Consider the following 26788-nt stretch of genomic DNA (forward strand, 5'->3'; position numbering starts at 1 on the left):
AAATGTAATGTCTTTGGCATGATATTTAACCCTAAGGAAATTTACTAGTACTCTTTATAGATAAAACTGAAAAATGGGTTCCTATGGTTTCTATAAAAATACGGATCGGTCCAGAAAGTTTGCAACTTGCATGAAACATCCAAAATGAAGAAAACCCTTGGTTTTGGTCCCTAAATAGCTTTCAAAGACTGTTTTATTCTAAGATTTCTTTTTAATTTTCTAATAATTTTTGTAAAACCTTTTTAATTTAGAAATAATAAAATATTAAAAGAACTACCCTACCTTACCGATTCCTCAGCCCATACCATCCGTATTAAATTGATTCTCTCTTTCCATATTATGTTTAATTTTTTATCAATATAGAGCAGAAATAAGAGTTGCTAGACTTTCAACTTGACCAATCTTCCTCTTTTCTCCTTGTTGAAGTCGACATACATATATATACATATATATATATAGAGAGAGAGAGAGGGAGAGAGAGAGAGAGAGAGAGTGTGTGTGTGTGTGTATTAGTGTGATGAGGGCGGCTATGACTGCATCAGATGAATGAGTCCTTGTTTTGGTGGTTTCTTATAGGGATGAAAAGTACATACCATAAAAAATCAACATGTTAACAACTGAAACCAAAATATATTCATAACTAACATGTTTACTTGGTACTTGTAATCAATTTAGTAAACATGGTACATAGCACTTCAAAGTTTCCAATACCACTTTAATATATAGTTGGTGTATATTTGTGTTGAAGTATATACTTACATAAAGTTTTAATGTAAATAAATATATATAATATATTGTCATTATTAGCTATCAAAAGAAGATTTTCTTTTTACAAATATTCATGTGAGTCTATTTATAGTGTTAAATGGTGTGAAGAACACTATTCAAAGCTATTTATAGTATTGTCATATCGGTCGGTTCTCTACATTCTACCATTGATCATAGATCAGCGGTGATAAAAAATGTAATTTCTCTCAAAGCAACACATTATTCTTACTTTTTTGAGATGTTAATTAATAAAATGACATAACTATATTCCGTAGTCACATGAATCGTAATTGTCACATCCCGATTTCTCCACTACCAAAACAGTCATGATCGGTACTCGATCCGGAAGCTTGATTGATTAGTTGGGCTGGTGTTTTGCAGTTTTGAGCGAGGTGGCCCTTCATGCCATATCTGATGCAAATCTTCTCACGGCATGGGCTAGGAATACGATGGTGATAATTGCACCTATTGCACCAAGGAAGACTACCAGCATACCTAGTGGTAGGTGCTTGAGCTGTAAAAGTAGCAACAAGAGTAGTGGTAGCTTGAACTGCCACAGTTTCATGCCTCTTGGAGGGTCCATGTGAACTCTGACCCTTTTGCTTTTTGCAGATAACCATCTTCCTCTTATCACACTCATTCTGATGCTCGTGAACATTTTCATGGTTTTGGGGGTAGGTGTTACTTCTTGGTCCACCGAACCTGTCAGGGTACAATAGCGTCATTGTAGCCGTTACTGCAGTAGAGACAGCCAACTGGAACATCACAGGGTCGAATTGAGAAGGAGGTGGTGACGGAGGGTTGTTACTCCTTGAGCTGGGTCCTTTCTTTGGAGACATTTCGATCTAAAATGATTAGGAAAAAGAGGATGGTAAGTCCTCTGAATCAAATCAAGAGATATGAAACAAGGGATATCTCTTTATGACCGATATATAATTCTATTAAGCGATAAAGTAGGAATGAGTTATCAAGGCAAATAAACTATCGCTAAAGAAATGATCAAGCGACAACGCTTGAATGAGAATTTTCTACAACAAAGTTGGATCTAGAAATACTCCCATAGTATTTCATGATTTGCTGCGACGATGGCTCGTTGTTTGCGGTATTTTGGTAAGTTTTAGGCATGCTGAACACCACAGTCACTCCCAGGCACATGTTGGTCGTGTCTCGAATGAATATAGTTGATCAGGCTATATTGACCCTAGACACGACTACATAACTGCCCAGGTTTAACCGCAACGTACAACACCCATTTACTTATGTTTTATTCTACCTGTAGTTACGGATCTCGGCGGTTAGGTATACTTGTATGTTTTTTAAAATACTTATATTTTGAAGTATACTTTTAGTTCAGAGCACTTAGGCCCCTTTAATGTTTATAGTCTTATACCATGTAAGGTTTGGTATACTTAGTTCACTATAAACAAGGGCTCTGATACCAATCTGTCACACCCCACTACTAGAAAAACAGCCTTTTACGACGCTCATTGCGCGTCGTAAAAGGCTCAGACGATGCACAAATGCACGTCAAGGAAGGCCCTGTCATAAAGAGAGACGACGCACTTTTGCACGTCGTCTATAGACGACGTGCATTTACGACGCTCGTTTACGATGCGCAATTACGACGCGCGTTTACAACACGCAATATGTATCAAGGAAGGCCCTATCATAAAGGAAGACGACACGCATTCGCGTGTCGTAACCTTACAACGCGCGTGTTAATGACACACAATGCGTATCAAGAAAGCCCCTGTCAAGAAAGCCCATGTCATAAATGAAGATGACACACATTTTTTCGTATCGTAAATTTAAATGTTTAAGAAAATATATATATATATTTATTAGTTTTTAAATTAAATTTTCATTTAATGTCTCATAATATAAATAAAATACCATATACAAAAAATACAATCCATTGCATAAAATTTAATGTCATATAATTTTATTTCTTACAATATATAAATGTACATTCATATAATCTACTATGTGTTTCACACTAACAATTGAATTGAAGAATCCAACACTTGCATTTGCAGCATCTTATCTCTTTCAGCTTAAGCTTTCTTTTCCTCTTCTAACTTCAGAGCTATTCGCTTTCATCAACCCTGTAAGAACAACACAATAAATAATGATATGATTTCCTTCAATGTGGAGACATCCTTACATGCTCTTTCCTCCAAATCTATGCCAACTTTGATATTTCCATTGGCATGATCCGCATATAGAGTAGATTTGATCTCCATAGCATTAAGCCCAGCATTCTCAGCTAATGTTTTTGGTATCATTTGAAAGCTCTCTGCAAATTTTCCAATTGGATACTGATCTAATCTGCATCATATCAATCATCAATCAAAAAACAAATTTAGTAAAACAAAAACTAATCATTCAGATTACCTACCCTGTCTCCGAGAAAGAAAACTCCTTCAGTTTTCTTGCTAATTCAATTTCAGTGGTTGCAGCTCTAGGCACAATTCTACTGTCCTTGCATAACGCCTAAAAAAATTACAAGGAATAAAAGTATAATTTATCCAAACAGTAATGCATTTTATCTTTTTACTAAACACAAAAACAATAAGCAACAAAATTATTAACTCTGACTTTAGGTTTTTCCTAAAAAAATTTCCTTTCATTTCCCAAACTGCCCTCTCATTGTTTTTGGTGAAAGAAAAAAGAAGGTCCAGATTACCTACAGTATCACCCTTTAAGACCATTCCTCTAACTGTTGTGCAGTTATGTAGACCTCCTCCTACAAGTTTTGCAACTCTCACATTAGAGAGAGAGAGAGAGAGAGAGAGAGAGAGAGAGACATACCCACATAACCAAGCTCTCTTGGCCTTTTGGGTATCCACTGTTGATTGGTTTTCTTCTGGAAAGAAGCTTAAGTAGAACAACTCCAAATGCATACACATCAATCTTGTCAGTTACTTTTCCATACATGAAATACTCAGGAGCTAAATAACTCCACAATGGCATTTCTGTAAATTTGGCTATAAAGAAAATACAATAAGAATTGAAGTTGATAAAGTTATAGTTTACAAACCTGAAAGTTCATGCAACAACTGTGCAAGTTATGAGATGAGGTGGTTAAACCCCAATTTGCAAGCCCAAGAAAATATTTCTTGCCTTGTTTGCGAAGCTCTTTCCTATGTAGCAAGTCTCCCCTTGCATCTACAATAAAATATATCAGTTCTTGCTAATTAAACTTATATTAGAGAGAGAGAGAGGGAGATTTTAGTGGTGTTTTCATCTTGCATTTCAGAAGGCAGAACACGAAAAATTCCTCTGAGATATTTTCTCTTCTCTCTTTACTATACAATGATATAGTGCCATAAAACGGATCTACAATAGAAATTCTACTGGTATCATATTTAAAAACATAAAAAGGAAGTTATCTTACAAACAGTTCTTGCTAATTTGGGGATGTTATAAGATTGTGATATTAAAAGTGCAGTAGTAGGCATCAAATGAAATGTACTGTAAATGAGGGAGAGAAACCACCTCTCGAAAGTAGTCAATTATTGAAATGTACTATTTCCTTTAAGGTTTTCAAGGATAAAATTGACATTTCTCAATGTTTAGGTATCACTTACCAAATAAAAGCATTTCCGCAGACTAGAGCAATGCATGCATTCCATCGTACACAACAACATTTGACAGTTTATAAGATAGAAGGTAACCAATTAAGGTTGTAATGTTATTTTTCTTTATTTTTGAAATATGAAAGGAAATGGGAATAGATCTTACGTTTAGAAGGTATCACAGATCTGTTAAATTGTCGGCTTAAGCCCACCGCAAAGTTGCACATAACAATGAATTCCTGCCATGAAAAAACGTTATTTAATAAGATACAACTTAATAAGATGCGATGATAACTAAAAGTGATTAAGTACATACTTGAACTTCCCCTATTCATTTTGGAAGAATTTTTTCCATTTCAAGTGATAGAAGCCTACCAAGGTACTGAAGCTTGGTTCTTTGTGGATCACCAATCTGTCTAACAATCTCGCCTCGCTTTGGTGCAAGAAGTTGAGAGAAAAAAATAATTACACATGAGAACTATAAAACAACAAATTAAGGAAAATACTAATTAAGTTATTGATATTTAAACCATATCATTTCCATAAGCATTGCAAAACTAGAAAAATACTAAATAAGTTAGCCAATGAATGGCTAATCTCACCTTCAAGGCCACATAATCTCATATCAAGCTCTCTGACATGACCTGTTTTGTTGTTGCACATGACTCATGTCCACTTACAGCAGTCACCCTCTTCAGCTCTCCATGTATAGAGACAACAAGAGGGATCTTGGAGGGAAGCTTTGAAATGAAGGAAAGCATCTGTCTCCTTATCTAAACACTTCTTCATAACACCATTATATATATAAAACTATAAACACTAAAGGGCCTCAGTGCTCTGATACCAATCTGTCACACCCCGAAAATCAAAGGCAGAAACATTTCCGGGGTGGACTACCACGTTGTGTATCAAATCCAATGTACATAGTAATCACAGTAAACAACCATTACATTATATATATATATATATATATATATATATATATATATATATATATATGTGTGTGTGAAAGTTTACATTTGTTTCAAAAGTAAAGTTATACAAAATATACATATGCATCATATTAACAAAAGTTGAGACGAGTCTTCCAAGCACTCCGTCTTCACCAAAAAGAGATCATCGGGTACCTGTCTAACTTGGACCTGAGAATACAAGTGGTTTGAAAATCAGCATAAAGCTGGTGAGTTCATAAGCGGTTTTGTTTTATGAAAATGTATCGGTTTTCTTTAGTTTCCGAAAAGGTTTGTTATCCAAAAAAATCCTATATTTTCTTATGTGAAGTTGGTTTAGTTATCATCTGTTACCAATTCGATTACGTGTTGTGTTTTACCCCAGGAAAATCCCATATTTTCCTAATTGTAAGAGCATTTGTATATCACAAAGTATAGTTTAATACACAAAACTATATGATGAAAATCTTGGGATCACTATCCCGAAAGAGATATAAGATAGTTTGACACACATGAAAGTACAGATTTAAGATCCTGGGACTACCATCCCGGACTAGACACGAGATAATTTGATATATATGGAAATATAGATTGAAAACCATGGGATCACTATCCCGGACAAGATATAGATTTAGACCATGGGATTATCATCCCGTACTTAATATAAATTGAATTCATGGGATTACTATCCCATAATAGATATAGTTAAAGACCATGGGGAAAAACCTCCCGTACAAGTTATAGATACAAAACCATGGGATCCCTATCCCGGACAAGATATAAAATAGTTTGATAATACCATGGGATCACTATCTCGAAAGAGATATAGATTCTAAAACCCGTACTATGAATAAACTAATATTAATACATGTTGTGAGTCGGGTAACCATGTTAATACGACAACGAGACCTCCTTGACGTTTGTCAGACGTTAAAACGATATCCAGAAATTTGTCACCCCAGGCGTGCCCGCCTAACTGTAGCTAGCAGTTAAGGTGTGGGATTGTCAGTCCCGAATAGATCTATTCACAAATTCCGCGCTCTCCCTCCAGGAGACTCTGGTTACACTTCCGGGGAGGATTTACTGATCATCCATAAAGGGTAGTGACTATCTCACAAACTAGTACTAAACTATTCACAAGGTTTCCATACGATATCGACATACAGAAGATTATGAAACATAGTACAGTGAATATAGATACATACAATGAAATTATCTGACAATACATTCAAATGATACAGAGATAAACTGAATCAGACATAGTTTATCTAATAACTCTATATAAATATCAGTACATGATAGAAAGAACAGTAAAGACCCTCAAATTATTCCCATAATAATTTGATTAGTTTGGTTGTTTCCTTAACTAAAATTTCATTTAGTTGTAGTTGATAAGTCATTCCTTATGTTATGATTTGAAAACAGTTATAGTTTGCTTGTATTCCCCCCCTGAAAACATTGAAAACAGTGAAAAGGGCGTAGGGGTATGAACTCACCGGACGAGAAATGTGACGATTTGGATGCTAAGAGTTGATCTGGGGCTTGTAAACACACGAGGTTCCTAATTATGATGTAAAGATACACATTTGTATCTAATTAGGACTTAGATTGATTGTTGGATAGGGACAATTGTTTCTAGTCGCGAAAACACTCTGATACAAGTGTTTGGAAGGACCCGGGTGGCGTTTAAGGACATGTAATGATGCGAGGGACTTAGGAAATGAGTTTACTCCTCAAGAGTACACTTCTAAATGGTGTTTACGGTCAAAACACCCATTCCCCATGAGTTTACGGCCGTAAACTCATGATGGTTGGTTTATGGTGCAATTTGGACTTCAAACACTTAGGGGACAATTTCGTGAGTTGGTTTAAGGGTTTGGAATAAGTTTAAAACACCAAAATGATACATTTTAGGGAGTTTATGGCCTAGCATGGTCTCATGGCCGTAAACTCCTATAAACCCATGAAAAGTTGTGTTTTTGGATTCCAAACTAATCACATGTGATTACTAAAATTGTATCAAAGCCTTTCATGCATTTGTTTGAAGTTTTGAAGTGGTTTTTGGAGTTTACGGCCAATGAGACCCCTCTCATGGCCATAAACTCTCATAGAGAGTAAATCCTCATGTTTTAATGCCAAAAACTTGTTTGTAAGGACTTCTAAAATTCAATCCAAGGCTTTAGGGTTGGTTTAAGGACAATTTGGCATGTATTTATGAGTTTATGGCCAAAGGCTATGTTCTTAGGCTGTAAACTCCTATATGTAATGCATTTGATGTGTTTAAGGTCCTCAAACTATTTTTGGTTGGTCCTTTGATTTATTCCAAAGCTTTTGGTGGTGTTGGATGGCTTTCAAACACCCTAGAAATGGATTTGCACCATGTTTCATGGAGTTTACGGCCCAAGCACAAGCCATGGCCATAAACTCACAATAATCCCCCAAAAATTGATGTTTCAAGTGTCCAAATGATAATACCAATATTCTACAAGTCATATCTAAGCCTTGTTTGTGATTTAGAAGGGTTTAAGGGCATGAAAACCCCATATATATGAGTTTACGGCCCAAGAATGAGCCTTGGCCATAAACTCCTTTAAATGCCTCAAAACTCATGTTTTAAATGTTATATGTCCATTCCATTAAGCCATATCTAAAGTCCAATAGTGCTTAGGAGGGGTTTTAGGGCTTAAAACCCCACTTATTATGTGTTTACGGCCCATGAATGCTCCATGGGCATAAACTCATGAATGTGGTCACAAATTATGTTTTGAACTTGAATTTGAAAGCTAAGAAGGTTACATAACAAGCTAGGGAAAGTACCTTAGAGATTTGAGGCCTTAAATTTGAGTTTTTGGACCCTTAAACTTGGATTTAGGAGAGAGGTTAGAGAGAGAGTAGAGAGAGAGGGAAAAATCTTCAAATGGGTGCTAAAACACGTTTATATAGGTCTTAAAACTTGTACGCGGTGGAATTCTACCTGATATCAACGTTAAACGCGGATTTTGGTCGCACCCGATTAAGTTACCGTCACCCGGCGGGGACGTTTCTAAAACTTATGAAATAAATATTTTGGGCTAATTACATGAGTTCCTGAGTGATTTAGACACTCATTAAATTATAATAAACATATAAGTTTTTAAATAATTAACCCAAAGTGAAAACGGAACGAATTTGATAACAGCGACTTTTTCGGGTAGAACGGGTTTTGTCGACGAACAATTTCGGGTTGTTACAATTATATATAAATAATTTGTTCATAAATTTTAACGCAGACTCGCTGCTGCCAGGTCTTCCTGGGAAAACAATTTCTGCAACAAGGAAACAACATTAATATTAGAATGCCTTATAAAATGAAAGGTTAGATTGAGTAAGCAGATGGAAAGAGTATATGACTTTCATCATGGAAGCTTTGACCCTCATAGTATAAATGCTTCAAAGAGCCTTCATGCTCACATATTCTGACTTGAGCATGCTTTCCTGACAAACCATTGAACTCAGGCAATTGCCAATGTGGATTATCTGAGGTAGACAAAAAGCCCATTTCAGAAACAGGAGCAGGAACTGAAACACTAGCATCCAGGTTCCCTAGGAAACCATCAGACGATTTGTCCAAGTTGGGACTTAGATCATTGTTGGTGGTGTAATCATGCCTGGGAATCAGGTGTGGCATAACATGACCTAACTCCATGAAAGGAGCTTCATCTGGTGTATCCTTCACTCGAACTAGCAAATCTGCCCCGAAAAATCCTTACTCAAACCATGATATGATATCTACCCCATGAAATGGTCCCTGAATCTAATATTAATGCTTTCATATACATGTTCCCATTCTTGCCAATTGGTTGGCATTTGCAGTTACAAGGAGTAGCACGAGAAGTGATAAAACTATGAAAACACAAGGATGCAAATCTTAGTGATTTTTGGATTGTATTGATGCTTTAATTATAACAATCATCCAAACAGCTCCTTAATACTTTAATTATAACACAAAAGTCGCAAAACGCTCATCCAAACACCACCTTATACTAATCGACTTCCTCCTCAATACTTTAATTATAATAATCAAAATAAAGTAGTCCCCACATGTATAAATTCCCTATTCTCATCAAAGTTTGAAATTCAAGGACAATCAAGATAAATGGCAACTTCTCTAAAGATTTTCACCATACCTTAAAGTACAGATGATGCATTCTCTTTTTCTTAATTTGCCAACTTCCTGAAAAATGTTTTACGATTACAACAGAAACAAATAGATTCAGATGGTGATTTTCTTATTCTACTTCAGATTCAAAACCTATATGACATCCCATCTAAGATTAGTTATTATTTGCAATTTTTACATCAATCATTATTCCCATTTCCCAACAACTAGCAAACATACAATAAGTTCACATTAAACTTACCTCTTATGTCAAATTCTTGTTCTCTCTGCAATTTATAAGATATAAAATTTAGATTGATTAGGGTTCACTTTTTTATGAATAAAAGATTGCTGATGAAAGTTTAAAAAAAATCACTCACCTATATGGAATGTGCCGATGAGTTGAAGAGTCTATATTTCTTGGCTAGCCCGAAATCAATAGCATAGACGTGTAACATGTAGGTTTATATATATTTTATGTATAAAACTATAAAAAAAACAAAATGTACAATGGAAATATGGAACAAATTATGGAATGAAACCTGATTAGCACGCCTCCCTAAACTCATAAGGAAGTTGTCTGGCTTTATATCCCTATGCAGAAATGATTTACAGTGAATAAATTCAACTCGGTTGATCTACAACATATATAATCATATAAAAAACTTTTCCACTTACCAAGAGAAGGTGGCTTCAGTTCCCCTGAAACGTATTTTCCGATAACACCCCCACACCTACATATGTTAATTAAGTAAGAAAAGGTAATAGTCATGAAAACACACAAAAAGAACTTTCCTTTCATGGTGTCTAGATGGTGAAAAAGAAGAAGAAGAAGATTGAACATCTGTAGGGATCTTTTCATTTCCCTCCCCCTGTTTCAAAAATAAATAAATAAAATGTACCAGGACCTTCTATTTTCTTTATGGCTCATAATTATGTGAAATTATAAAGTGTAAAATTTCACTATATTGACACACCTGCAATAGAAGCTTGAGGACTTCATAAACATTTTTAATATTATATTTTGTAAGATTTTGAACAAAAATCAATAACTTAATAGTTTCAATCCATACTGCAATATTTACTTTAACACTTTTTTTGCTAATTTCTTCAAGGCTTTATATAAATCTACTTATTATTAAATTACATAAGAATTATTTATGACTGTTGTTCAAAATAACCCCTTGTAGAAGAACCCACTTAAAATTACATCCTCAACTTTATATCCCAATTCCTTATTATACTATTAAGATTCATATCTGTAACATTTTTTATATAAAGATTTAACAGTTTAAAGTTCAAAAAAAATGTGATTAGCTTAAATAGTTAGCAACTCTACAGTAACATATCACAGATGTGACCGTATTGCTAGAATACTTAGCAACTCTGTGGGGATGTCATTTCTTTACTAAGTTAAGTGAGAAGAAAAAAATCAGAGATATCCAAAAATTTAAGATCATACCTGTTGTCTATGTCACTCTTTAGTAACAAAATGTCAAGTAAAGTGCTTAAAAATGTGAGCTTGCTGCATCAGGTATGGCCCGCATCATCAGGTTTCAAATGGGTTGTTACTTTCTTTTTCTTTTTTCCTTGTGGGGTACCAGTTAATGGACTTGACTTTTCCAAAACGTAATCAAGCATGTGCTGTACCATTGATGTGGAAACCTGTTTATAGCTTAGTAATTCATATTTGACCCAAGATGGATGTACATGATTCCTGAAATAAAGTTAAGCTCCATGATTCCTGAGATGAAACCTAATCATTTTGAAATTCCAAACCAGCTGTAGACTTTGTTGTAGCTATAATACTAATGTTACCTTATTACATCATTATAAAGTTTTATTACAACTTTCAAATTTTTCTACATTAAATGAAGAATTCAATCTGTTGTTTTAATGTTGACACTTGAGAGTATGTCTAAGCTCCCTATTTTGAGGACATCAATACAGAGAGTCGAATGGAATAATTAATGCAAAGATGTATTGCAACAACCTTTATACTCTCAGAGTTGTACTCCATCTCTAACATCATACTCTCATTATTTCCCTATTTAGAAGAAGAGAATGGGCAAAATTATCCCATGGAGAATCAAAGCAACCCATAGGAGTATTGCCACCATAACAAGGAGAAGGTAATCATACATCAGATGAAGCACAAAGTAACATTGGTGATGGTAAAGGTATGGAAATAAAACAGAAAAAAAAAAAAAACAAAAACCCTAACCAACCTTGGTCGTTGAGATGATGGGGGAGCTTTTCCCTTTACGCAAAACCCTCCATGGTATCAAGCTCAATCTCTGTAGCCCTACGATTTGCCATGTCCAAATCTCTCTCGTCCTCCAGAGAATCGTCCAACCCAACCGACCTTCATAGCTATTTCTGTTGATTTCCAACTCGATATCATAAATTATGTTTCGACATGAGAGTGTGGGGAGGTTTCAAGAAGAACGGGCTAGAAGCAACAACGCAAAAGATAACATTAGGTATCGAGGGCTAATCGAGTTCGATTAAAAAGGTTATAAAACTCGTAATAAAGGAAGATGAACCTCTGGAACAAATAAAGAAGTAGAATTTTGATGGTGATTGACCATGGAGTTTCGAGACCTTGACTGTAATGGAGCTACTGTTCTACTTGATATGGAAATCACTCTAAATTTGTAGTTATGATACAGCTCTTCTATTGATTGAGAGGCTGAAAAAGTACTTGAGGAACTGAAGATCGAGGGAAGTAAATGAAGGGTTTTTGAACTGAAACCCTAGTTCCAAAAATAGTCATGGTTCCAAAATATGTACCCCTTTGATCAATTTCATGGCCTGGTGACCAAAAAACCTTCGATTTCACTAAGAATCGGAACCCTAGTTCCAACAATAGTCGATTTTTGGTATTTGATTGAGAGAGAGAGAGAGAGAGAGAGAAAATAATGATTGAAAGAAGGTAGAGGAGAGCATGGCAGCTTTTCAAACTTTTGGAATTTCATTTTCCCGCGAGCTTCTAAAACACGTGTTTATGAAAAAAAAAATATAAAGCGACGTGCGCACACAATACACATTTTATCATATGCGCCCTCCGTGTTTTTTTTTGGACAGTGATTTAAGGGCATGCGCAAATGCGTGTATTCTATTCTTCAAATTTTATAAGAGGTGACATTATTTGTAGGATGCTCGCTTTTGCGTATCGTAAATCACTGCGCACGCGCAAATGCGTGTATTCTATTCTTCAAATTTTATAAGAGATGACATTATTTGTAGGATGCTCGCTTATGCGTATCGTAAATCACTGTGTGTCATTGTTTGCGCGTCATTAAATACTGTTTTTCTAGTAGTGCCCGAAACCCAGGGCGGAAACGTTCCGGGGCGGAGGAGACTTTATGTTGAATATCATAACCAAGGTACATAGTAAGCGAAGTAAACACAAAACATTACATTACATAGTTTTCATTACATCTGTTTAAAAGTAAAGTGATACAAGTTTCATAGATACATAAGTTTAAACAAAAGTAAGACATGACTCCATACGCTCCGTCTTCTGCAAAAGAATGCTGGAATACCTGTCTAAGGAGAACCTAAGAATACAAGCAGTTTAAAAATCAGCATAAAGCTGGTGAGTTCCTAAGCGGTTTGTTTTATGAAAATGAACAAGATTCCTTTTGTTTTCTGAAAATGTGGTTATCCAAGAAAATCCCATATTTTCTTAAAAGTAATGTTTAGTTTTCCGTTATGTTACACAATTCTGGTTATGAATAGTTATTACCCCAGGAAAATCCTATATTTTCCTAAAAGTTGGTTACCAATCCGAAATGTAATGTAAAAGATGTATACTGAAAACCTGATTATCCTTGTGAAGTGTATGTTAGTTTTAACACGTATATAAAACTATCAACATAGTAAACTAATTTCAAAGGTTATTAATTTACTATATTCATTATTACTAACAAGGAAGGCCAATATCATTTATGACTTTTGTCACCCTTGAACCTTTTCGTTCGGCTATAACTAGCAGCCAGGTGCTGGGTAGTCAGCCCCGTATAGATCTATACACTTAAGTCATGTTCCCTATCTAAGAGATTTTGGTTACAGAGGCAGTCCTCCACTCACGTATCTCTGTGGAGTGTTCTCCGAGGATGTGTCTTCAATTTATAGGAATAACAAATCTACAAGTAATAATGCGGAAAAATCCTGTTTAAATTCTATTTACAAAGACGATCCTCCACTCGCGTATCTCTGTGGAGTGTTACCGAGGACAAAACAAATGTACTAATCTAGTGCTTTTAACAATAAATAAGTGGAAAATCATTCGTGAAATATATAATATAACATTATATAATAAGATATGAAATCAGTTTGTAAACTAACTCTGCAAGTTAAACGGTTGGTTAATACGGTTTCAATTGTTAAAAGCAAGTGGAATATGAAACATTTCAATCGAAATAATAAGTTTAAGCACAAGATATTCTTGTACTTTTGCTTGTATTCCCCCCTGAAAACATTAAAAAAACATTGAAAAAAGGTAGGGGTATGAACTCACCGGATGAGGAATGTGTCGACTAGGATGCTAAACGTCGGATCGTGGGTTGAAAACGTGCAAGGTTCCTATATAATATTAAATGATACAAAAATATATCTAATTAGACTTTAAATCACTAATTAGATAAGCTTATACACTCCAAGACGCGAAAACACTTTAATTAAGTGTTAGGAGTGGTCCGGGTAGCATCTAAGGGTGTGTAGGACCTAGATAAAGAGTTTACTCTTCAAAAGTAAGTCCTTATGGGAGTTTACGGTCCTATGAACATATTCCCATGAGTATACGGCCATAAACGCATGGGTGGTGTGTTCTTGGATGCTAAATGGTCTTAAAATGCACAAAGGAAAGTTCTAGGGTTGATTTTATGGCTTAGGAAGTGATCGGGACTTGAAAGGGCCTTGGAAAAGCAGTTTATGGTTTACAAAGATGTTTTGGGGAGTTTACTACCTTAAACTCATGTTTGTGCATGAATCATGCGTTTTTTTGGTTGTAGGTTAATCACATGTGATTCTAGTCCAACAAACATGCCATTTAAGGTGTTAAGGGCACTTTAACACCCTTTGGGGGTGTTTATGGTCTAAGAAGATGTGTTTATGGTCCAAGAATGTTCTTGGGCCGTAAACTCAAGTTTGACTCATTTACATATGTTTTGGTGCATCACATGAAGGATTATAAGGTTCTACACTATCATTGAAGCATTTGGAGATGTTTAGGGGAATTATGACACTTTAAAAGGAGTTTATGGTCCATGCATGTGGTTTTACGTCCCAAGCATGTTCTTGGACCATAAACTCATGTCCAATACTCAAATGGCACGATTTTGGGGTCCTAAGCTCATGCATGCAAGTTTCTAAGCCATATCTAAGCACTAGTAAGGGTTTGGAGGGGTTTTGGGGCTTCAAAACCCTCTCAAGGGGTGTTCACGGTTTTGGGAGGGTCCCCAAACCGTAAACACATGTTCATGGGTGTTTTTGGAAGTTTCAAACATGAATTTTCATGCCAATCAGGTTAAACAAGCTAGGATGGAGTACTTACCAAATTAAGGCATGAAATGGGGTTTTTGGGTCAATTTCGAATTCTAGAGAGAGAGTAGTGAGAGAAAGTTTTTTGAGAGAGAGAAAAAGCTTCAAAATGATGTCACTCAATCCCTTATATAGGGGTTGAGTTTATGGCCCGGTGCAATTCTACCCGATACTGCCGTTAGACGGTGCTTTTGGTCGTACCCGATAAATTGTCGTAATCACGACTTAGATGAAACTAATAAATTTCCAAATAAAAATGGAAAATATTTTAATGTTTATAATGCATCCCGACACTTATGAAACTGAATTAAAAGTTGCGATTAAATTAATTTAATTCTAATATTAACAGGACAATTTGAATACGAACGGTTTTATTTAACGGAAACGATTTATAGTTACGGAATAAATTACGGGTTGTCACAGTATTGAATCGAGATATATTTCAAATGTCTTATCTTTCGCGTGATATTTAACCCTAAAGAAATTTAGTAATACTCTTTATAGATAAAACTAGAAAAATGGACCCCGTGGTTTCTATAAAAATATGGATAGGTCCAAAAAGTTTTCAACTTGCATGAAAGATCCAAAATGAAGAAAATCCCTTGGTTTTAGTCTCTGGACAACTTTAAAAGATTGTTTTATTTTTTAATTATTTTCCAGTTTCTTATAATTTTGGTAATACCTTGTTAATTTGGAAACAGTAAAAAAATTAAAAGAACTACCCTACCTTACCCATTCCTCAACCCGTACCCTCCCTATTATCTTTATTCTCTCTCTCTCTATCTCTCTCTCTCTCTCCTTTTTGAAGTTGACATATATATACATATATATATAGAGAGAGAGAGAGAGAGGTAGAGAGATAGAGAGAGATTGAGTGTGAGAGAGAGAGAGAGAGATGGAGAGAGAGAGAGTGTGTGTGTGTGTGTATTCGAGTGATGAAGTCTATGACACCCCAAAACCGGAACGGCGGAAACCTTCTGGGGTGGATGACATCATGTCAAGTATCACAACACATGCATTATAGTAACCAAAGTACAACAACACATTGCATTAATAGTAATAGTTTTACATTGTTTACATTACAATATATCAGAGTAATACAAGTAATATAATAAATGTAGCATGTTACTAATTATCTTCATCAACAGCTCCGGGGATGTAACTGTCTAATGCTGACCTAAGAATACAAGTTATTTGAAAAGCAAGTATCAGCATTTTTACAAATGTTGGTGAGTTCATAAGTATTTAGTGTCATTTTAATCAAATAACTTCAATAAAAGTGGTAGTTTTAGGGTATCCATTACATTAGTGTCTTTTCCAGAAAATCCTATATTTTCTTTAATAAAAGCAGTCTTCTACCAAGACTGGACGGAGTTATGTGGTAAAAAGTAGTTTTCCCTAAATCGCTATCATTATCAAAATACAGAATTTGATTATTAAATAAAGCAAGAGAAATCAGGGAAATAACATATGCCTCAGCAGTGAGGACTGCTGACTAAGGCAAAAGGAATCATAGACTCCAGGAGAGTATCGAACGAACGACACGCCTGGCTCAGTCTAAAAAAAGGAGATACAGACCCCAGATGGTACCAAATGAAAGATACAACTAGTAAGGTCTAAAACAAAGAATACAGGCCACAGACAGTATCAAATGAAAGATACAGCTTGCAAGGTCTAAAAACAGTGTGACTCTGAGAATGGGTTTCCAGCATACAGTGTAAGTTGCTGGTGAAATACCGTTACCTTAAGGCCATGAATTATAAGGCAACTAGGGATACTCGTAACCATACTAATCGACACTAGATTACCTGACGCCCTACAAGCGTCTATAAAATATGACATTTGTCACCCCTTGGCTTGGTGGGCCATGGACTGTAGCTAGCAGTCAGGGTGCGGGGGTGTCAATCCCGTATAGATCTATACACACAATGTTCGCTCTCCCTATAGGAGACTCTGGTTACCAACTAGACGACAGAGAAGGCCGCGCCCCGAAGATGCATCCCAAAGAGTGGGTAGTGGGTTTCATATATAAGTGCTGAACTAGAGGTAGAGGCTCATAACTGAACTTACTAGAGTAAACCTATATGTCTATGCTCGTATACATAACATACAACTAATGAATCAAACGACCTTCGGACGGCCATCCGATCCCACCAGAACACATCTCAACGAAGAAAAGGAAATAGGGCGGTCAAGCCTTCCTAAGTCCTTCAATCATTATTTTTGTGCACCTATACAAGCACAGATATACATCTAACTACAACTAAGTGTGTAACAAGTGGAAACGTATCGTGATGTATAACTGAGTCGTGGTGTGTAAACGTACCGTGTGGAATAACCGAATTGTGATGTATAACATACAGTGTGGAATAACAGAATTGTGATGTATTACGTACAGTGCGGAATAACTGAATCATTAAGTGTGAACGAATAGTGTGGAATAACCAAATCGTAAAGTGTAAACAAATAGTGTGGGATAATCGAATCGTGAAGTATAAGCGTTACCAAATATAAGTGTATCACAAAGTGGAAACGTTATCAAGTAGGAGTTTAAACTAAGTAAAAGCGAAGCAGCGGCATCTAACAAACAAGAGTATACGACAAGAGAGAGAACTTTGATGAAAACCTTTTAAAAACCTTTATACTTAAGAAAATCACAACTTGGTATTCTTTGGTAAAATAAGTTTGAAAACCTTTAAAAATTCTTTGGAAACCTTTCATAACCAGTTTAAAATGAACTTTGATAAAACAACATAAGTAAGAGTTTTGAACAAGTGAAAACATTTCAGAAAACATTTACAGTATCCTACTCGGTAAAACCGTTTACAGTGTTTATTAAAACTACGTTTACTCAAAGGATACGAGAAAAACAAGTTTGAAATTACTTTCTTGAAATTTGCAATTCTTTTCGTGTTCGTTCATCGGATGTATTGTCTGCTTCGTCATATTCGTTATCTTATTCAAACTAGTCTTGGTCTTCTTCAATGCCTAAGATTTTTTCTACTCGTCTTTGTCTTATTGTTTGACATTTTCATAATCCTTAGTAACAGTATTAGTAGTAGGGGCCATGGAAAAGCTTCTAAACATATAATGTCTACCGGTGTTTGTAAAAAATAAATCTTGACATTTTCCTAAACAAATCAAGCGTCTCATCCACGATTTTACATATGGCTTAAGATATCGTATATAAAAATGCACCTTCTAAAATAGGTTTTAAGCCATGAATCATGAACTTTGTCGGTCATGAACAAAAAAAGTTGAAAGTACATATCGCTCTTTGTGGAGTATATATGTATACTCTTACCTTGGCTTCATACCGGTTTTTTAACCAAAATAATTGATTAATGTTCAAAGAACACTCATAGTTTTGTAATGCATTTTTCTTTATCCACGTACGAAATTTTATATAAATCAAATGTTCCTAAAAATTTGATGCAATATTTTGACAACATGGTCGGTTTGTGAGGATCCCTTGGAAGGTTGAGATTGCGAACCATCAAAATCAATTTGATTTGACGCCATGTTTAACGAGAGAAAAAAATGAAATATAGAAAAAATACATGGAAAATCGACAATTTGAGTTGATAATAATATGAAAGTCATATACATGAAATTTGATAGTTGAGATCACAAAAATGTAGTCAATAACATGTAATTTGCCACAAAAAACATATCTTTCAAACATTCTTCTTTTCTCTTTCTCAAGGGATCTAAATCAAATCGCCACATTCTTGAGCTCAAAAAAACTTTATAATCAAAAGTAAAATTACAACAACTTCAATCGCCCACCGTGGGGCTCGAACCCACGACCACAAGGTTAAGAGCCTTGCGCTCTACCAACTGAGCTAGACGGGCTTTTTGTTTAGTTTCACTTTTTCAGTTATAAAACAAAATATTATAAAGTCAGAGTGTGCATTACTTTTATAAAAAAATAAACGCCCACCGTGGGGCTCGAACCCACGACCACAAGGTTAAGAGCCTTGCGCTCTACCAACTGAGCTAGACGGGCTTTTGATCTCAAATTAACTTTTCTATTCAAACTAAAAAAATGCTGTTACGAAAGAAATTAACTTCTATAGAGGTGATCATTTTTCTTTATTAAAAATCAAACGCCCACCGTGGGGCTCGAACCCACGACCACAAGGTTAAGAGCCTTGGGCTCTACCAACTGAGCTAGACGGGCTATTTGTCTTGACCAAAAATTTTGATTTCATTTTCACTCAAAAGAAAAATTTTATCATCATGAAATCAAATCTGTAACGTGTTTGAGTATGAGATCTTTGAATATGTATTTTTTTTTTCCAAAATAATAATCGGTTACTACGATGTTCAAAGATTGAAAACCAATTAATGAAAAATACTACAATTCAGATATGAAAAACTCATGAACTTATGATCGTTTAAATTAGTAAAAAAATTAATCAACGTGAAATCAAATTTGTAACCAAGAACATGTTTGAGTCTGAGATCTATAAATATGTTTTTTTTTTCAAAATAATAATGGATTACTACGATGTTCAAAGATTGAAAACAAATAATGAAAAAGTACTACAATTCAGATATAAAAAACCCAAGAAACTTATGATCGGTTTAAATTAGTAAGGAAATTGAAGACTTATCTTCAGATCTGAAAGAACACGGCATCATCTTGAAGCTTGATTTTGCATGTGCATCGAGGAAATCGGTGGCCGATGGTGGTGGTATTCCTCAACGGAGATGGTGATCCCTCCTGCCGTCGTTTTTGCCTCGTTGTCATTTCCTGCATCCCCGTCATCGTCGCAATGGGTCGCGATGATTGCAATGTATGAGAGAGAGAGAGAGAGAGGTGGTTTGTAGGACGATTTTGCTCAACTGTTTTTATGGATACTAGACAGTTGATTTTATTTCTTCTTTTTTAGAATTTAATTTTATTTTGTTAAACATTATTTTTCTTTTCTAATTTACAAAATATACCGATTTTAACAATATTAAATAAGAAAATTATGAATATTACATGTATTTTAGACTAATCTGTTTTTTACAGTTTGAATAATCAACATTCATTAAAGATTTGGATAATCATAGTCCTCATGCTATATCTTTGTTTTTTTTATTATTATTGTTATTGTTTTGTTTATTATTATTATTGTTTTGTATTATTTTAAACATATAATATTTATAAATTTAAGAAATACTTAACAATAACATCAAATAAAATCATGTATAACATTTTTTTATAATCTTATAATACATAAAATTAAAATAAATACTAATAAATCGAAAACTAATAAATAATAAAGCTTTAAAGGTTAAATATAATTACTAATAAAAATAGAACATTACTAAATTACTAAATAAAGAGGTTAATTAAACATGAAACTAAAAAAAATATTTAATAGAATAAAAATGGTTGATATTATTAAAAAAAATATTATAATAATACAATGAATTTCAGTTTCTTTAAAATATTCTTTGGTGCCAAAAGGTAAATTTAGGAATGAAGTATTAAAACTATCTGTTTCTTTGTTGATTATGAAATAATCAATTACTAAAATTCAGAATCAAATACTAAAATGCTTCAAGTAAGTTTTACTTATTAAACATTATCTTTAAGATGCATCGTTTGAGTTGTTTTAAAATATGTTTTTAATTTTATCTCAAACTCCATGAGGTTTAATCTTGACAACCCTAAATGGATGATGTCGAACAAGTGTATTATAAGAGTAGTAAATCATGGTATCGAGCATGTGCTAAGATTGAGAAACTAACTAGTTAGCAAAGAGTTTCTCTAGATAAAGGTGCACATAAATTAGATTTTATCCAAATCGTTTGGAAAATATATGAATTTGATTAACTTTGTGAGCATTAAAATATAGTTTTTTTGGATCCAAATACGATCTTCATTGGTTTGAGATGTAAAATAGAGGATCCTTTGTAACCTTAAAGGGATCGGTTTTTAGAAAGTGGGTCGAATAATCAAATTTGGTCCATACGGTTTTTTTTGGTTTCGTCTATGTTGAAATGGTCATTCATCAATCATCATGCTATCTATTTCCACTCAGTTTAGCATGTTTAACTATAATAACAATGAAAAAATTGAAAGATTATCAAATTAATAGATATATATGTCCAAGAGTAACTAGTGTTATATCCGTCCGTTAGTCGGGTTGTCGGATTTAAAAAAAAAAAAAAAAAAAATAGATCGATTTTATTTTTACCAAATGAATGTAGTTTCTAACATATTTACTAAAAATATTTAGATAAGTAACAAAATGTCTTTTTTACTCAAAAATACATACATTATCCATGAAGATCATCAAATGGGCATTTAAGTGCATCTTTTTTGTGCAAATTGCAAATAATAACAGCTTACTTTACCCAATCTTCCAATATAAGAGATAAACTTGTTATTACCTACATAAACTGATAAGTAGGTTGTCGTTATAGGTAAACAAATGATATTATTTTATAGTATAAGTAAAAGATTAGCAACAAATAAAACATTGACAATCAGGATGAATGTGCAAAACTCTACAACAACAAATAAAACATAAGAAATTCTACAAATACATTTGTAAATCATATCAAACCTTCTTACATATTAACATCTTCTATACTTCTATGACACAAACACATTTCAACATTATGAATAAAATACAGAAACATCAAATTTTTTATAAATATAAAAAATAAGGAAAACAGGAAAATCAACATTATATATAAGATAAATAAGTTATAACATTGTGGTGAAACTAAAACAACTACTAAATTTAAATGCAAAAGCCAAATAAAAATAAATAAATAAATGAAATAACTTCTACGTTTCTATCGATACTTCCATTTTAGAAATATTTCTTTTTATAAAAAACTTAATAAATGTAGACGTAGAAATGACATGGAAATGATATATTCCAAATTACAAAAAATGAATGGACAAATGTTATTACCATTTAAATTTATATCAATAATGTATGTATACACGTCATCATTAGATAGATAAAGAGGAAACATGTCATTTTTAAGTTTCCTTCCTTTTCCCATGTTTTCTTTTATATTTACCATTCTTTGAACCATTTAAACATAAATAATAGAGTAAATTTAAAATATTTCATTACTAGTATTAAATTATGTGTAGAGGTGAAAAAAATAAAAACTAAACCACTAATATATGCAAGGTTGATGGTGCTCAAAACAATGCATAAATCATAATCATTCCTTGGGAAAAACAATATATTAGCATAAAATTTTTGGATATTATTATGTTGGCCAATACATTAAAAGCCAAGTTCGTTGTTGTTTACCAAAGTATCAAACTTTAAATGTTATTTAATATCCACAAAACTCTAAAAGTCCATATGCATTCAAATACATGCCCCTTGTGGTACATTCCTATAAAAGATATGTAAGATATGAAAAGTATATAGAAACCTCATTCTTGCCATAAACAATAAATAATTTTTCAAAGTACAAACTTCTATACCTTGAAGCCACATTGCAATTAACCATGAAAGGGTGAACCAAGAGCCTCTCCATCATATTTGCACAGTAACCTATTAGTGAGAGTAACAATATACTTTAAGATATGATTGAATCTTCATTATACAAGATCAGGAGTCATGTCACAACAACATTAATTGTTAAGGTAGATATGTCAGGAAATGGATTATCAAATTATTACAACTATAAGTCTACAATCAATAAAATTACAAAACTCAAAATTCAAAACTTCTTAAGGGTCATTTGATAATCACCTGTGGGTAGGGGTGCAAATGAGTCAAGCTACTCGTGAGCTACTCGGGATCGGATCACTAAAAGCTCGACTCGAAACCGATTTTAAACGAGCCAGAGCCGAGCTCGAGCTTAATATTAAGCTCGTTTATTAAACGAGCTCGAGCTCGAGCCTATGTCACTAAGCTCGATTAGGCTCGTGAGCCTAAACGAGCCATTATATAATATAATTTCTTATTTTTTATATATATTAAAATATTTGTGGATTAGAAATTTAGGGTATTAGTAAACGAGCTTCTTAACGAGCTCGAGCCGAGCTTAAGCTTATTTAGGCAAGTCAGACAAAAAACGAGTCGAGCTCGAGCCCGAGTCGAGCTTGTATAATTATTTACGAGCTCGAGCCGAGCTCAGTACAAGAAGCTCGAATCGAGCCGAGCTCGAGATTGAGCCTCTTAGAACTTAAACGATCCCGAGCCGAGCCGAGCCTGACCAGGCTTAGGCTCGGCTCGACTCGTTTGCACCCCTACCTGTGGGTGAACAATGCCAAAAGTTATAATAGGTTTTTTTTGCTTAACCTATTGAGTCATTTTGCCTAGATTAAGTCAAAATTATTGTGCATACCATTAATTCAAACGAAACAACCCGTAAGTCTTGTCTCAATTAAGTCTATTAAGTAAAAAAGAAGCAAACACATCCTTTTGCAAAAATAAGATTAAAAGGTTGCTGCTATGAACTCACTTAGAAGATGAAATCAGGAAATAAAAATACATAACAAAAGTTTCACTAGATTGATTAAACACTCAAATTAACACCAAAATAAAAAAGATAACTTACCTAATGCTTGCTAGTGATTCGAGAGCCTAGCCTCTCCCAAAGGGTCTAAGACCAGAATTTAACAAAAGATAGATCATGATATCTGCACTCTAACTACCCACTTATAACCATTATTGCAACAAACTAAATATAATAATATACCCAAATTATCTCTCCCACTAAAAGATGATATTATTCATATCATTTCCCATATTACCCATATCCTAACCATTTGACTAATATCGAAGGTATAGTAGTTACAAATAAAGATTTCCTCCTCAATAATAATGTGATATATGGAATTACAAACAAAATTGGCAGGAAATCATAGAATATTCACTTTTTTGGAAAATCAAAAAGATAAAACAAGGATCGAATGGAATACGAAATGAATAAAAAGTACCCAGTCCAAGAACAATGAAAGCCTAGCTCTACTCATTTCATCAAATGATTCTTTTATTGAATCGAGTTGTTCCATAAGTCTACAAAAATCTAAATACATATTTTTTTGGGAATCACATCAAGAAATTTAATATTGTTATTTCATGTGTCCTATCTACGTTATATGATGTGGGTATCACTGAAAAACAAACAATTACCATAACTAAAACTCCAAATAAAAAACCTTCTGGCATTAGTTCATGATAGAATATTTTAAACCGCTCAACGAATGCTTCATTGCATTCACTTGGATCCTAAATGATTCTTTCAAGCGTTGCACCAGTAACTGATATTTCTACCTAAACTAATACGTCTAATATATTATCAAATAACGAAGCAAACCTGGTGTATAGTATCACTTATCAATCTTCCAGCATGTATGAGTAAAATTAGGGCTTATTTGTCCTCCTTAGTGAATCCCATCAACTGTGAACAAAAAAGAAAGAGCTATATTAAAAATAATTTATATTGTAGTTAAAATGAATGTAAAGTGAAAATATAATGTATTCAGTAAGTGGGATATAAGCATAATAATTAAGCTTTATTTTTGAAGACCCAAACTCAAACCTTCCACATTGCACTGGTACCTTGTTATAAGTATGTCAAAAAATTGACCATATTCCCCCTCTAAGCTGTATAAAACATACTTAGTATCTTCTTTACCAAGTGTCAATAAATATACAAACTTTGACGAAGAGTCTCAAAAGTGTTAAGATCCCTTTCACTCTTCATCCTTACTAAATGTTCCTCACCCTCACTTGTTTATCCCACCATCAGTTAAACCCCTGCCAAAAAAAGAAAACAAATAGATAATGAGTTTACATACTAAAATTAGTAACTTTTCATTCTTAATTCTTAAACCAAAAAAAAAAACATGGATTTCTTTTAGCCGATAAATCTTGAAATTTTGACTGTTAATCCAAAACCAAAAAGCAAGATTATGAAAAATCACTCTCCATGAAATTTTTCATGTTCTTTTGATGAAAGAAAAGAGGGATCGCAGTTGGAGGTTGACGTATTGGGATCTTCAAACCTGAGGTGGAACAGAAAACCGTGAAGTAACCATAAAAACCTGTAAATAGAAAGTTTAAAGGGTTGTGATTGAAAGTTAGGAGTGATTCAACCGCTAGGAGGTTAAAATCCTGATAGCGACTTCCTTGAAACTTACCTGTGATTAATGAAATCGAATCCTAAGAAAAGGAAAAGAACAAAGCGAACCTGGTGCTTGACGCAAAGAAGAAGGAGAGTGCGATTTTTGCTGATTGTGGTTTGTCGATTGCTCTTTAAATGGAAGAACATCGCTTTTTTTTGGTCCATGATCGATGAAGCAATAGAAGCAATTAATGAACCGATTAACAAAATTGCTTCAAAGATTACTCTTATATAGGCCTCAATAGGCTGATTTGTAGGACTAATGGGACAATTGTTGTAAGAACGTGGGAGCAATCGAAGAAAAAGTTACATAATTGCGATGGGGATAAAGAATAAGGAACGTACGAACGAAGACGACTGGAACTGCACAACAACCATAAATATTGAGTTTAAGCGGCTTAGATTACAACTTTCAAGAGTTTCAACGGCTTTGATATGGACGACGGTTTTCCATTCACCGTCGTTCGTAGTATTATAATAACATCTCAAAGTTCAGAAGTGTGATGTTGCATATGTTACTACAACCACTAATTTTGGATAAAAATAAAGGAAATGCTCGTGTTAAAGAAAAATGAGGTTCAAGCAACGACCAAAAATTAAGTACACGTGCCTCTAAGTTTGACAGGAAGCCACTTTGAAATTATCACAAGAATGACATATTTTTTAACGCCCGGTTCCTGTTATGTGTTTTGAATCAAAATTTATTCACCTTTGTATGGAAACCCAACGAGTTGGAGACCCCAAACTCGTCGAGTAGGAATGGAATTTGGATGCGGGATGTAAAATCTATTCGATGAGTTGAGAGTCTCAACTTGACGAGTAGGACTGCCAGAGTGAAACCCTAATTCTCAGGGTTTAGCTCCATATTTAAACACCTTAACCTCCAAAGGTTGGCCTCATTTACAGCCTCCAAGCCCCAAACCCTAAATCTCGAAACCCTAATGCCTTGTGTAAGCTTGTGAGTCATTTTTTAGAGAAAACTTGTTCATTTGAAGCTTATGGAAGAAGAAGAAGAAGCTTGAGGAATCAACAAGAAGAGAGTAGATCAAGAAATTTCACTCCATTTGCAGCATTTTCTGGTAAGCAAGTCTCAAACTTGCTTAATGACTACTTAGATCTCTTTATCTTCCTTTTTATTGAGTTTTTGGTCCAAGTAGCATGGTCCATGGGAAATGGACGTCCCAAGTGAGTATACTTCCAAATCTAGGACCTTAGAGGGCCTTTGTAACTGTAAAGCCCCGTTTACTTATTAGTTAAATAAATAAATTAATGAACGAGTGGTAGCCTGAAATAAATAATTATACATATAGAGTGTTGGGTTCGAGGAGTTAGTTGCCACATTTTTAGAAGTCGGGGGTTAAAAGCATGAGTTTGGGACTCATTTTATAATTATTTATAAAGTCAGGGACTCCGTAGTAATTAATTGAATTTAATTTAAATGGAAATAAGGTTAATGGGCTGAAATTGTCATTATGGAAATAATGCTTATGGGGCTCGGGAGTATATAACCGTTGCCTACCCTAACCCTAGAGACCATATGCAGCCGTCATCCCACCTTATGCCTCCTACCGTCCGCCACCAACTTCTTCACTTCCGGTATCGCACCTTCACCACCGTGGAGATTGGAGCCGCTGATCGACCGCCTTCTTCTCCTTCTCCTATTCTATCCGCTATGTTAGAGCCTCCGGCCGCCC

General features: G+C 34.3%; 2 long non-coding RNA genes and 3 other non-coding genes across 8 annotated transcripts; all 5 read right to left on the reverse strand.

Annotated features, from left to right (window-relative positions):
• Nucleotides 1-9314: 9314 nt before the first annotated feature.
• Nucleotides 9315-9958, reverse strand: LOC145014253 (uncharacterized). The gene is made up of 3 exons (XR_013665461.1): nucleotides 9815-9958; nucleotides 9697-9721; nucleotides 9315-9509 (listed from the first exon to the last, which is right to left on the reverse strand). It is a non-coding gene; the product is annotated as an uncharacterized LOC145014253 (long non-coding RNA).
• Nucleotides 9959-18763: 8805 nt separating this feature from the next.
• Nucleotides 18764-18836, reverse strand: TRNAK-CUU (transfer RNA lysine (anticodon CUU)). The gene has a single exon. It is a non-coding gene; the product is annotated as a tRNA-Lys (tRNA).
• Nucleotides 18837-18917: 81 nt separating this feature from the next.
• On the reverse strand, nucleotides 18918-18990 carry TRNAK-CUU (transfer RNA lysine (anticodon CUU)). Its single transcript has one exon. It is a non-coding gene; the product is annotated as a tRNA-Lys (tRNA).
• Nucleotides 18991-19091: 101 nt separating this feature from the next.
• Nucleotides 19092-19164, reverse strand: TRNAK-CUU (transfer RNA lysine (anticodon CUU)). The gene has a single exon. It is a non-coding gene; the product is annotated as a tRNA-Lys (tRNA).
• Nucleotides 19165-21151: 1987 nt separating this feature from the next.
• LOC145017443 (uncharacterized) lies at nucleotides 21152-25626 on the reverse strand. 4 transcript variants are annotated; one of them, XR_013666512.1, is made up of 4 exons: nucleotides 24530-24878; nucleotides 24285-24368; nucleotides 22441-22510; nucleotides 21152-21383 (listed from the first exon to the last, which is right to left on the reverse strand). It is a non-coding gene; the product is annotated as an uncharacterized LOC145017443 (long non-coding RNA). The 4 variants fall into 4 exon arrangements; XR_013666511.1 differs by lacking the exon at nucleotides 21152-21383 and adding an exon at nucleotides 25440-25626 and having other exon boundaries at nucleotides 22267-22510; nucleotides 24530-24727; XR_013666510.1 differs by lacking the exon at nucleotides 21152-21383 and adding an exon at nucleotides 22267-22349 and having other exon boundaries at nucleotides 24530-24877.
• Between the last annotated feature and the right edge of the window lie 1162 nt (nucleotides 25627-26788).

This window comes from Lactuca saligna, chromosome 9 (genome assembly GCF_052625555.1).
Source record: "Lactuca saligna cultivar CGN05327 chromosome 9, ASM5262555v1, whole genome shotgun sequence".
NCBI lineage: Eukaryota > Viridiplantae > Streptophyta > Magnoliopsida > Asterales > Asteraceae > Lactuca > Lactuca saligna.